This window comes from Zosterops lateralis (genome assembly GCF_965231275.1).
Source record: "Zosterops lateralis genome assembly, chromosome: W".
Lineage (NCBI taxonomy): Eukaryota > Metazoa > Chordata > Aves > Passeriformes > Zosteropidae > Zosterops > Zosterops lateralis.
The window spans coordinates 30,544,378-30,557,459 of NC_139801.1; the positions used below are offsets into that span (position 1 = coordinate 30,544,378).

The 13,082-nt window shown below is 42.4% G+C and overlaps 1 pseudogene across 1 annotated transcript in view; it reads left to right on the top strand.

Annotated features, from left to right (window-relative positions):
* LOC310922245 (dedicator of cytokinesis protein 11-like) overlaps positions 1–13,082 on the top strand; it is a 104,971-nt pseudogene that overhangs the window by 75,847 nt on the left and 16,042 nt on the right. Inside the window, exons 39-44 of the transcript in view lie at positions 2,995–3,096; positions 9,101–9,247; positions 10,104–10,314; positions 10,636–10,833; positions 11,310–11,409; positions 12,683–12,821. The product of the transcript in view is annotated as a dedicator of cytokinesis protein 11-like (transcript). The remainder of the gene's footprint in view (positions 1–2,994; positions 3,097–9,100; positions 9,248–10,103; positions 10,315–10,635; positions 10,834–11,309; positions 11,410–12,682; positions 12,822–13,082) is intronic.

A 13,082-nucleotide genomic window follows, 5' to 3' on the forward strand; every position in this document is an offset into this window, starting at 1 on the left:
AGTTTTCTTTGCCCTGCCAGCATGTCAGGAGCCTACACTCCAGGAAACACCTAATCTATTTTCTTTTTTATTATTATTATTATTTTTTTTTCTTTTTTTTTTCTTTTTTTTTTTTTCATTAAACTTAACAGTTTTACATTCTTTACCTCCAAAATAATTTTTCTATTTTTAAATATTACTTTTGCCTCCAGCTGCTTTAGCAGATTTCTGCCCAAAAGTGCAGATGGAGCATTAGGCATATAAAAATCGATGGATTCTCTATTGTTTCCCCAGTTTAAACTTCAATGGTTTGTAAATGTAAGCCTTTTTTTAGGTTGGCCAGCCGCTTCTTTTATTATTACATAGTTACTGGTTACAGGTGTTAGGGTTTTATTGCCCCGGTGTCTTATCAAGAATTTTATTTCTTTTTTTTTTTGTTATGGCATCAAGCAACAATTGGGATCTGGTAAATGCTGCTTGATTACAAACTTCATTTTCTTAGCAACCCTTTTCCCAAATCTCTAAATCACTCTCCATCAGAGGTATTAATTTTTAGGGTTTCTGAAATTCCGTTTCTGGGCAGGGGAACTTTTTGAACCAGCTTTTCAATTCTTGTTCCTTCTATTCTTAAAACAAAAAGTTAGCAATATGTATTCTTTAAAACAAGGCTCGAAGCACCAGCTGTTGAAGAAAGAATTTGTGTTTACATAAAAAAGGAAAATTTTTTTTTTTATTTAAAAGAAAAACCCACGCGATTACCCAGACACATAATTCAAATTACTGGTTATTAATTTTTAGGGTTTCTGAAACTCCATCTCTGGGCAGGGGAACTCTTTGAACCAGCTTTCCAATTCTTGTGCTTAAAACAAAAAGTTAACAATTGAAGAAAATTTGCAATCAACTTCTTATACACTGTCCCCCTTCACCAAAGCCTGTTTATGGGATAGCAATTTTTTAGGCTCACAAAACAATGGGTTCAAAAACACTCCACAAATTTTTGCACTGAGGAAAAAGCGGGGGGGTTTCTCGGTCAGGCAGTTTTGGCTCTTTTTACAATTAAAACTGTATTCCACAAACAAACAATAGTTAAAACAAACACATCAGGCTTTTCAGAATTTCAAAGATACAGCCGGAGGCGACAAATCCTGGCTCCCTGCTGGTTACCGGGACAACCCAGATGCCTGCCTGATCACTGTGATATCTCAGGGGAATGCTTGCAAAGAGCACACAAAAAAAACCACCTAAAACTTTTTTTTTTTTCTTAATAAACAATAAACAGTTTATCCACCCACAGATGTTTTTCTATTGAACAGCACACTGATTAAAATCACAGAATCAGTTATGCGGTCAGAAATTACAGCGCTCTCCGTGACACCCTCCAGTCACGGCCCAAGCACATCCCCCCCGAATTCCTCTGCTTTTCAGCAGAGATATCCTTCCGCGGATCGGCGGGGGTTTTAAAATCTCTTAAAAACAAAAACACAACACAAACTTTCACAATTCACACACATACGGTAGAAAACCCAAACAATCACAATTAAAAACAAAAACACTTACAACACAAACTTTCACAATTCATACACATACGGTACACAAATTAAGCACTAAAGAAAACCCAAACAGACACGAATACACACACATCCAGCGTTCGCGACCGCAACTCAAAACGGGACCCTGTTCACCTCAAAAATTCAGGCTAGCCTCTCAGATTATGAATTACCAAAGTGCACCTTTAAACCATGGATGGAGCTACTACGCTCCCGACATCAATAGCTCTGTGCTGCCGCTGCTTTCCTCCTTGAATGCAGCCCACAGGTGACCAGCTTTACCTGGACAAACCAAAGATGGAGCCACTACGCTCCCAATACCAGCAGCTCTGTGCTGCCGCTGCTTTCCCTCTCTGGAATGCAGCCAACAAGTGACCAGCTTTACCTGGACAAACCAAACATGGAGCCACTACGCCCCCAATACAGCATCTCTATGCTGCTGCTGCTTTCCTCCCCTGGAATGCAGCCAACAAGTGACCAGCTCTACCTGGAACACAACAACACAACAACAATACTCCTCGGAGATTCCAAAACCCAGGCCTCTGCTTTGCATAAGACGTCTCTTATGACTTATAAGCCGCCTCTATTTAAAGGTACCTTCATTCAATACATTTTTTTAAACATACCTTTTGTCCGTAGTTCCAGGAGGTTCCGGTCTTTCCCCGGGTGGACGGGAAGGTCTGAGGAGCCCTCACCCCGAAAACTTCCGGGTGGGCGCCCTGAGGGGTCCTAGACCCCACCGGCCCCACGGCCAGAAAGAGCAGTTCTCCTGCCTGGCTCGCCAAAATGATTTATTAAAAAACTATGGACATTGATCTAATACCAATATCCAACTATGACGGACAAAGACTCTCTAACAGTTTAAAGTTAGAAAGTGTATGTTTATTACGACGCCGGGCAGCGTGTGGGATAGCTCCCAGAAACACACGCGCAATTTACAGATCATCACAGGGCCTTTTATCTACAGAAGTATTGAATACACAAACTACAAATGCATATTCATAGCTCTGATACCTCCCATTCCCCGCTTCGTATGGTAATTAGCCCAAAAAGCCACCAAGCATGCGTAGTTTGTTCTTTGAAATGGGTCGGTGGTCTTTTTAATGGGGTGGGGTCCCAAAATGATGAAGTAAGATTGTCTTCCTCAGCTCTGACTTTTTAACCTTTAGTGTTTGTGACAGCTAAATCCTGTTTTTCCCAGGACTGTTTGATTTATGATTGTATTGTATTCATGGTGTCTATTGATTATTCAGGATGCAGAAGCCCTAGTTTGACAGCTCCTCTGATTGATCGGTTCCTTCCAAGGATTATCAGTTCTTTCAGTCTGGCTTCTGTTAGCAAAAGGGAAGTCCTAGCTACATTATCTCAGCACTATCTATTTTGACTACAGTCTTTAATTCTTCTAAATCTATGCCTCAGTGCACAATAGGACAGATTTACAGATGACATATTGATTTATGCTTTGCAGGCAGCCATGTGTTATGTTCACGTAGCGGTCCTCGTTGCAGAGTTCCTGCACAGGAAGAATAAGTGTCTGCTGTTTGGGAGACACAAGAAAGATGATGGTGGGGTTTGGGGGTGTCAGAATCTTTTTAAAGACAAGGCTCTTTCTAAACAAGCTAAAAAGGAAAAAAAACCTTATTGCAGTGTATAAAGTTAGAAGATGATGGGTAGTTTTTAAGAAATGACTGTTGTTAATACCTATTTACTTAGCCATGCTAACATGGTGCTGAGTGAAATAAGAACTGACACATCATGTCTTTGTTTAAATGTTTGTCCTGGGTTGCAGTGTAGGATGTACACAAAGTATTTATTCTATCACCATCTTCATGAACTGTTGAAACCAGGTGGGCTAGTGTTTTCCCAAGCCCCCTGCCTCTTCTGCTAATGGCCTTTGGAGTGTCTTCTGCTAATGACTTTTGGGGTGTCTTCTGCTAATGGCCCATGAGTCACAGGTAACTCCCTCCAGGGGTTATCTCTGTTAATGGGCCATCAAGGACCCATTTCACACTTCTCATGCTATTGTGAGATACTCTGCCCAGGGGGAGGAGCCAAGCATTCTCACCTGGATATAAGCTGGTATGTGGGACAGTGCAAGGGCACTTATCCACTGGATTCCCAGAGGAGCAGGGCTGCCAGACCTTTCTACAGGATCACTGCTTCAGGAAGAGCACCTCACCTGGACTGCTTCCACCATCCTGCTCAGGTTGTATTCTGACTCTGTCAGTGATCCTTTGTGTTATTGCATTTATTTTATTTTACTTTTACCTCCTTACCATTCTTCTTATTAAATTATATCTCTGACTTGGAGCCTCTCATTCGTTTTGCTTTCAAACCACAACAATGTTCACTTGTATTTTACATTAGGAAATGTGCTCACAGGGGAAGGCCGTGTTAAAAACTGACTCTATGATCATCAGAATTATTACTATAGGCAGTGTTGGAACTTTGGAAGCTGCGAATTTTAAGCTTTTTAGGAGTTTAAAAATCCCTAAAAAACTCCACAAGGCAGTACAGAAAACTGTAGAATAAAGCAGTCAAAATTCAGTCAAGAAACGAGACTGTAGCCTAACCATATGTATAAATTCACTCTCCTGCCCTCCTCCCGGGGGCTTTAGCTAGCTCAGTTATTAGGAGGATTTGGAGAGAATTATACCAAGGACGAGGTGAGATATCTCAGAAGAGGCCCTTTCCCTGGAACCTTTGTCCCAGGCCTTTATTCTTCAAATTTCCAGGGAGGAAAGAGATAGAACAAAGGAAGGGGAGACAATTTATAGCCTCCTGGTCAGGGAATAGATAGCTGGACCACAGCCAATGGGGTCAAAGAAGGAAGTAAGGGTCACTCTAAGTGGTAAGGGACTCCAGGGGGTCGAAAAGGGAGAAACCATTCTCCAAGAGAATTACAAGAATTCCCCTTTTTTGTTTAACAAAATTACAAGAAAAACATTAGGCTCCTTTAGACAAGGGATGTGAGCTTTCCCACCATTTATGATTGGTGGGGAAGTCAGACTGCTTTAGGTTTGCCAACTCGATGTGGTTGACTTCTGAGGTAGAAAGTATGAGGCCATGGATAGCCTTGAAAACCAAATGACGTAGGATCCCGAACACAATTGTTACAAGGAGAAGAATAACAAGAAATAACAAAATTGTTTTAACTATCGAGGTCCACCACCCTGTGACTCCCTAGCCCTTGAACAGTTCATTGACCCAATCCTCAGATTCTTGTTTCACTTGTCCGATCAAGCTGTTCATGCTCCGAAGGGCAGCACGGACGTCTGGAGCTTTTGAGGTCAGGTTCAAGCAACAAAGTCCTTCAAATTCCTGGCATTTATGTCTATGCAGGAGCAAGAGGAAGTCTATGGCAGCACGGTTCTGGAGCATTGCCTGTCTGGTAATTCTCTCGTCCTCTAGGAGAGAGCTGATGGCAGTGGACGTCAAGTTTGCCTGTTTGACCACCCAGCACTCTAGATGGCCCAATTCACATAGAGCTTTGGCTGCTGCGACCCACAGAAGGAACAGGGACACAGCAACTCTTTTAGACTTAGCCCAATGAAAAATTTCTGAGTTACAATTTGAGTCCAATTTGTCAGCACTTCTCTTTTGAATTTTGGTTGCCGATTTATTTTTGTGAGTCCATTCACCAATTAAGGTTTGGTTGGGTGTCAATAGGGACAACCGCCCTATGGTACATTGCCCTCCTAGAAGTCGAGATGGAATTTCTGCCCACGCCCAATCCCCACAAACCAAGAACAATCCCTTAGGGAGGCTTTTGGGACTTGAGTGAGATGGGTTGTCAGCTGCAATATGGCTTATATTATGACATCACCTTCTTGCAGTGAACTCCTCACGATATTGTCATATGTAGTGATACTCATCAGTGTTTGGGGTTTGGGGACTACAGAGAAATGTGTGCAGTAGGACGCAGGGGAGGAACCCAAGAACTCTAACTCTTGGGGTTCCTGAGTTACCTTGGGCAAGCTTCACAACCACTCCTCTAAGAGGTTCATGATCCCCACAGCTTGCTGATGATGATCTTTGTGTGTTCGGGATTTCATTGGACCTATATTTGTCCAAAACTGCTGGAAATTCTCCAGCCTGCAACGGAATTCCTACCAGACAGGTAGACATAGGGTTCTTTGCTGCTGCAGTGGACAAACATATGTTTTCCTGCTGAAGTGTCTGTGCCAGGGTCACCCGGACGTTTTGACGTGACTGAGGCACGATCCATGCCGTTACCAGATTGTTTAGCATTAGCAAGGTGGCCACTTGGATGGGGTTCATCACAGGGTTGAGTGTGAGGTAGGTTTTCTCTAAAAGGGAAAAACAAACATTTTAAAAACATGTTAGAGTTTCTGTTTCTGCTGGAAGGAATCCACACCTATGAAGATTCTTCTTCCTTCATCCGGCAGCATCTTCTCTTTGAAGCAATGGCTACTTGCCTCTCATCCCCTTCTGCTGGAGCTGGATTTTTGGAGACAAAAGGTTTCACCCATTTCTGCGGAATCCACCAAGGGCCTGAGGGAGTAGCCACACATGCATAGCCACGACCCCAGGTCACGAGCTCATAGGGACCTTTGGTTTCCCAAGTTTCGGGGTCCCTAATCAAGATCGGTGGATGTTGAGACAATTTGAACTGATTGCCACTGTTAAAATGACGTACCATAGGTGGACTCATTTTTTCAAATGAACAGTTCAGAAAATTGATGGTAAACATGGCTTTGCAGAGCTTCTGCTACGGAGACATCCACGCAGTTGAACTACTCTGTCTAGCCAAGACCTGCTTGAGCGTCTGGTGTGCACGCTCGACCACAGCTTGACCTATGGGGGAGTAAGGGATGCCAGTTTTACGTTCCACTCCCCACTGCTGGATGAATTCCAGGAACTCCTTGGACACGCGCTGGGCCGTTATCAGTTTTGATTTCTTTTGGAATCCCCAACACTGAAAAAGCTTGCACTAGGTGCTGCTTGGCATGAGAAGATGCCTTAGTTTTAGGCTGAAAATCTTTTGTAAGCCATGGTAATAGACTGTGATATGCTGGAATATCCCTTTAAGTTGTGGAAATATGTATTGGGAAGATGATAAGAGTGTTAAAATTGCAGATATATGTGAACAGCCGTGGAGTCTGTGGTCCAATCCGGATAGCTGCAATCTTCCCAGAGAGAGAGGTCTTGCTAGAGACAGCCTTCTGGGGGTCTCAGGCAGTCTCTGGCCACCGGGCAGCCTCAGCAAGGTGCAGCCAGTGGCTGCAAGTGATTCAGCTCTCAGCAGTGATTTCAGCTCTGCCTTGCGAGGTTATCCCAGGCCGACTCAGGGACAGAGAGACAGAAGCGCCATATAGAGAATTCCACAGGGTAGCCTTTATTATCCAGCACCCTGTGAAGGGGTGGCCAGGGATGGCAGGTCCCTGACAAGCAGGGTAAACTCTGGGGTATTTATGGGGGAGAGCAGGGGTGGTACCAAAGGGGAAGAACCAATGAGTTGGAAAGGTATATCAAAGCACTGTGGGTGCTTTGCTCTGACCTGAGAGAGAACTTCTCCCAGGAGGGGTTGAGATGAGCTTATCACATTCCATTCAAGGGACATCCCTCGAGGGCAGAGGCCTGGCAGGCTCATCTGCCTCCACAGATATAAGCAAAGGCATTCGTGGTGGACTAAGTAAATACTGAAATAGCTGTGATTTTATGAGAAACTTGAACAGAGAGAGAGAGAGAGATGAAGATGAGGATGAAGATCTGCCCCTAGAAAAAGAAAAGATCCCTATTCCTGGAGATGAAGAGAACCTTTGCTTTTGAACCATTCATCTTTAAAATGGTATCCCATGAGTTTCATGGCCCATATGCAGCTGTGGGAGGCTGTGTGATACTGGAGGGACTTCACAAATGCAGATTCCCAGGCAGCTGCTTTTGTGAGAATTAAAAGCCGCAAGAGGGCTGTGCTTTCTTGTGGAGAAGTCTCCATGGCAGACCAAAAGAGTCTTCTCTCTCTAAAAGAACTGGTGAAAGACAATTTTATAGGTGGTAAACTGACCTAGAGTTCCAAGTTTTGTCTTTATACATTGTCTGTGAATAAGAAAAGAAGCTGTTGGGGGAGAGGGGAAGTGTTTTGAAGGTTTTATTCTAAATCTTATTTTTTTTTTCTCTTGTAGTTTTGTTAATAAACCTGTCTTTATACCCTTTTAAGTTTTGAGCCTGCTTTGCTTTTCTCCTAATCCTATCTCACAGCAGAAATAGAGTGAATAATTCTAGTAGGCACTCAAACCACTACACTAATTTTGGGAAACAGAAATTGTCAAACTTGAAACCACTACACGAATTGGTGTTTCTGCCCGGTTTTGACCGGAAACCATCACGGAAAGTCTTCTGAGCTTAAAAGAAGTTGTGGTTTTATTTTTTTTTCTCCACTTATAGCAGTTAATAAAGTGTGATACCCTCATGTCCTTTCTGTCTCTGAACAACCTGCTTCTGCTTGTGGACTCGTAACCAAGGGAGAGGTGCAGGACCCCTCTTTAGAAAACACCATGTAAATTATATTGGCTTTGCCTTTATTCCTTATTTTAGAAGAGATGATGAATACCCCTGAAACCATCATGGGTTTGTACCTTTGAATGTCACTCTCACAACATATCAGAGCAGTGACTTCTGCTGCAGCAAACATGCATTTTATATTTGCCCTCATCTTCTCTGTAACTTTGGATATGTAAAAAGTAAATAAGGTTAGTAACAGATAAAAGGAAACAACTGCTAGCTTAGTTTTCCAGAAGCAGGAAATAACTGAATCAGCCCTTAAAATTGAGTTGTGTAGCATCCTGACAACCAGTACTTGATCTAGTTTTGCACTTTAAAGCTTTTTTGGCTTTATATTCCAGCTACACACAGATAGCTTAACGCTGTGTCACAAGTTCTAACTGGAACAGCTCACCAAAGCATGAAGTTCCCATGCTGTTTCCATTATGGGTAAGACTGGTGATGCAAGCACAGCCTTTGATGCGTTTTGGTCTCTATTTACAGTAAATACACCAAATCCCACTTCCCTGAATACAAGAGGAATTAAAGCACAGTAAACCCATTTATTATTGCCTGAAGTCTCTTGCAGCTTACACAAATTCCTTAATTTCAGACTGTTCCTATGGCTCTTCTGTCAGGGCTTCCTCGACTTACATATCTTTCTGCTCCTTCTCTGTACCTTGTTTTCGTGGTTTTTTTTCTCCTACCTGTCTCTTTCCAACCTTCCAAAAGGTGAGATGCTGGCCAAACCATTTTCCACATAGTTTAGATTTCTCACTGTTCATACTCAAGTAAGGAAGTGTTGCGTTTGTGTTGGTTGAAGAATTATTTTTTTCAGACCATTTTTGAAGGAACCTATTAAACAGGCCAAGTTCAGTGAGACTTTGTGAGCCATAGCCTTCCAAACTTTTTTGGCTTTCTGAAATGTTAGTAGAAGCTTGCTTTACAAGCAGCAAATCTAAGGTAAAAGTTTTCCAAATGAGGAAACATAGCTATTCCTCACTGGTTGTTTTTTTTTGTTTGTTTTTGTTTTTTTGTTTTTTTGTTTTTTTTTTTGTAGTTAATGCCAGACATTCTTTGAGGAAGAAGATGGAAAGGAATACGTCTATAAGGAACCCAAACTGACAGGCCTCTCGGAGATTTCGCTCAGACTTCTTAAACTTTATGGAGAAAAATTTTGGTCAGAGACTGTAAAAATTATCCAGGATTCTAATAAGGTAAACTGCATGCTCTGTGGAGCTGAAGGAAGATGACAGAGCATACCTTCCTTCTGCTAGTGGGAGGGGAAGAATGAACTCTCTCCTCCACCCTCTTACAAACACCTCGCTTCCAATTGCCCCTGGCATCCACATGCTCCTGTGTGTGGACATGTTGCACAGCTTGAGAAATGCTGGTGCTGCTGTGGCTCCCAGGTGTGAATTATGAATGGGAAATTGTAATCCCCATCGCTCTGAGCCTTGTTGAAGGTGTTAGAAACCAGCACAGAGCATCAGGTGACTGGAAGTGGAGTTACTTCTTGTTGCTTTGACCCTGCAAGTCTAAAAGAAAATCTCTTTGGGCCTTGCAGCCTTAGCTCCTTTCTTTTCATATGGAATACTTATTTATCCTCCCTGAAAGAGCTGTGCACACCCTTAGGCTGCAGTGAGATTTATCTGGATTACCAAAGACAGTGCTGGTGATCCCAAAGCTGGTTTAGTGCAAGCCTGCAGGTTTGCCTGGCCCAGCACTGTATGAGCACTGGATCATGGCCTGGAAACCTTGTGGTCATATTAGAAGGACTGAGTAGCTCAGGCCTGTGCTGTGATGGATCAGGGGATGTGACTGCCTACAGCAGGAACAGCTTGTTTGGCACCAGGTGATGTATTTCTTGTGCCACACCTCCTTATTTTATCTGCTGGTGGATGAACTAGACATCCCAGCTGAGGGCAAAATGAGCATTTGGCATGTCACTGACATTCATGCAGTGAGGCCAGTCAGGAGGGAATTAATTTAAATCAGATCCCAGTGAATAGATTAGCCAATTATAACTTATTAACCTTTGCTCCTCCTGTGAGTAACCCTCTTATTTCATAGGTCAACATTAAAGACCTTGATCCCAAGTATGCTCATATTCAAGTGACTTATGTGAAGCCCTACTTTGAAGACAAAGAAATGTTTGAAAGAAAAAACTGAATTTGAAAGAAATCATAATATCAGTAGATTTGTATTTGAAACTCCTTACACTTTATCTGGAAAAAACATGGTAATGTGGAAAAACAATGTAAAAAAAGGACCATTCTAACTAGTAAGTACAAATATCTGAGCGTGAGACAGTATCAGTAACTATTAGGAGACTATTCTAGCTCATGAAAATATTCCAGAAGTGTGACAAATTCTCTCAGCTTAATCAGAATTGTGAGACAATATTCTGGTTGGGAGGGGGAATTTACTTTGTATTTTTATGTGCACATTTTTACAGATTAAAAAATTGTGCTGGTAAATTATAGCCTTCTTTGGGATTTCACATCCCCAAGGGCAAGAATCTGCTTGTATATGTTCTATGAAGAGTACTCCTATGTGCTGCATGACTTTTCAATCCATACATTTATTTTGCTGTTTCTGCTAGCTTTGAACTCCTTTCCGTATGTTAAGAAGAGAATTCCGGTCAATTATGAACATCAGGTTGATTTAAAACCAATTGATGCCGCTACTGATGAAATAAAGGACAAGACAGCAGAGCTGCAGAAACACTGCAGCTCTGCTGGTGATGTTGACATGATCCAGCTGCAGCTCAAGCTGCAGGGCTGTGTTTCTGTGCAGGTCAGTCTGTTTGATGTCTGTTCAGAATTGCATTTACATACACAGCTCAGGGTGAGTCATTGTCACAACACATTTACTTTCCAGAAATCATTAACTACCTGGGCTTCAGGGCTGCAGCCACTAACCAGCAGCCTCCAGCACAGCCTTCCTGTCACGTTCAGTGCTACACAAGCAGCTGGCTCCTGGGAATAAACATTTTCTCCAGTGGTGTTTACAGTGTCAAGTCCAAGTGTAATTGCACATTAATTAGCCATAAGTAACTGCTGAAATATGCTTAAGTCTTGAAGACTGTACTGTATGAATCAGGCACAAAGAGCTGTTTTGTGAGCCTGGCTTCTCAAGCTGGATAAGTGACCTTAGGACCCAGACCGTGCTGCTTTTCCACATGGAAATAAGAGGAAAATATGAGGAAATAAACTTAATATCCCTTTTTATCTCAGCAGGAATTCTAGCATAAATGATTTCTTTTTTCATTCTAAGTTAATGCTGGTCCTTTGGCCTATGCCAGAGCTTTCCTAAGTAACAGCCAGTCCAACAAATATCCTGATAAGAAGGTGAATGAATTAAAAGAAATGTTCAGGTAGGATTTCTAATGTAATAAAAACTAGCAGCTGGCTGGAAGATGATACCTGCTTTGATTATATTTTTGTCTGTCTCCAAACTCAGCAGATGCTGGATACTTAGATATGTCTTATAAAAATCCAAGTCTCATGGGGTTGTGGGTGTTCGCACATATGAAAAAAGCCGATGAAATTATATGTATCAAGACTTCCCAAGTCCATGGCTGTGCTCTCCATGGGGAGATTTGCTTGAACACTTGCTTCAACAGTTTGTGTGCGTATTTGAGATTATCTCATGAAGTATGTTTGAAAACCAGAGATCTGACAGTCCCGTGTTATGGGATCTTTGATATTGTGCACTGTTTGCCAATTTTTCCAAGGGGATTTTTTGCTAGCTAATGATGAACTATTTTAAAGCAAATCCTTTCCCAGTGTATGGAAGAGCGCTGTTCTTGTTGCTAATTTTTGAAACTGTCTGACTTGCACAGACATTTTTCCAATTTCTGTCCCTTAGAGTAAGTTTTACCTCCCACTTGAAAGTGTCCCTTAAGATATTATTAGGCTACTCTTGTTCCACCTCAGGATGATGAGTCTTTGCCACACTCTTTTCTGGACCTCTCAAGTGTAACCAGTTGTCCACTAGTCCCTGCGTTTTTTACTCTGTGCTGGTGATTCCCATTTCACCCATTTCTCCATTCTCGTCATATGAAGAAAGCAGCATTTAGGCCAGTCCCATTCTCCTTCCATGTATCAAGTAACCTGGCAATCAGGGAGCAATCCCTGAAAACATGTCATGCATGGTTTTACTTTCCAGCCTTGCAGTGCAAACACAATCTCAATTTCAGTTGTGAAAGCATTTTTATTGGGTTTTATAAAAAAGGAAAATATGTGTGTTAAATGAAGCAAAGAATGAATAACAGATCCCAGAAAGAGCATTACAGCTCCCCATGGTGTGTACTTCCTTCTGGAGTGTGTCTCTGCTGTCAGGAGCCTGACCTCTGACAGCCCTGCTGTGTCACACGCACCAAACTCTGGCCAGTCCTGCAGAACTGGCTGTCCCATCTACTGAGGATCCAGGCTCAAAGGAGCTCCAGAAGAAAGCCCAATACCCGTGTTACAGTCCCTCTTCATTCCCTGATTCACTGTGCCAGGGATACTCCTGGAATATGTCTTGCCCCAAACACTGGAGAAAAGGGAGTAGGAAATACTGAGATTTGCCTGTCTGTTCAGTTGCTTGCTTTGGCAGAAGATTGGACTATTGTAATGCCCCAAGTTCATTCCTTTCCTCCTCAGGAAGTTTATCCAAGTCTGTGGAATTGCTCTGGAGCTCAATGAGCATCTCATTAAGGAGGATCAAGTGGAGTACCATGAGAGGTTAAAATCAAACTTTCAGGATATGGTGAAAGAGCTTTCTGACATCATCCATGAACAGGCACATACTGCACAGTGGGAGCCCATGGAGGTGGCTTCCTGTAATTGAAAACTGACTAAGTGAAAACTGGCTGAGAACTGAAAATGGGATCACTCCTCATGTTCTGTAGCTAAATATAAACGAGCAAGTAAGTGAACATGAAAATTAAACAGATTTGGTGGATTCCTAAAACTGCTTTCTGTTTACTGAAAGTCTCAGCCTGATGTTGGTATTCAGAGTGCTGCAGGTTGGAGTCTTCAGCGACACATCACTGCCTGCTCT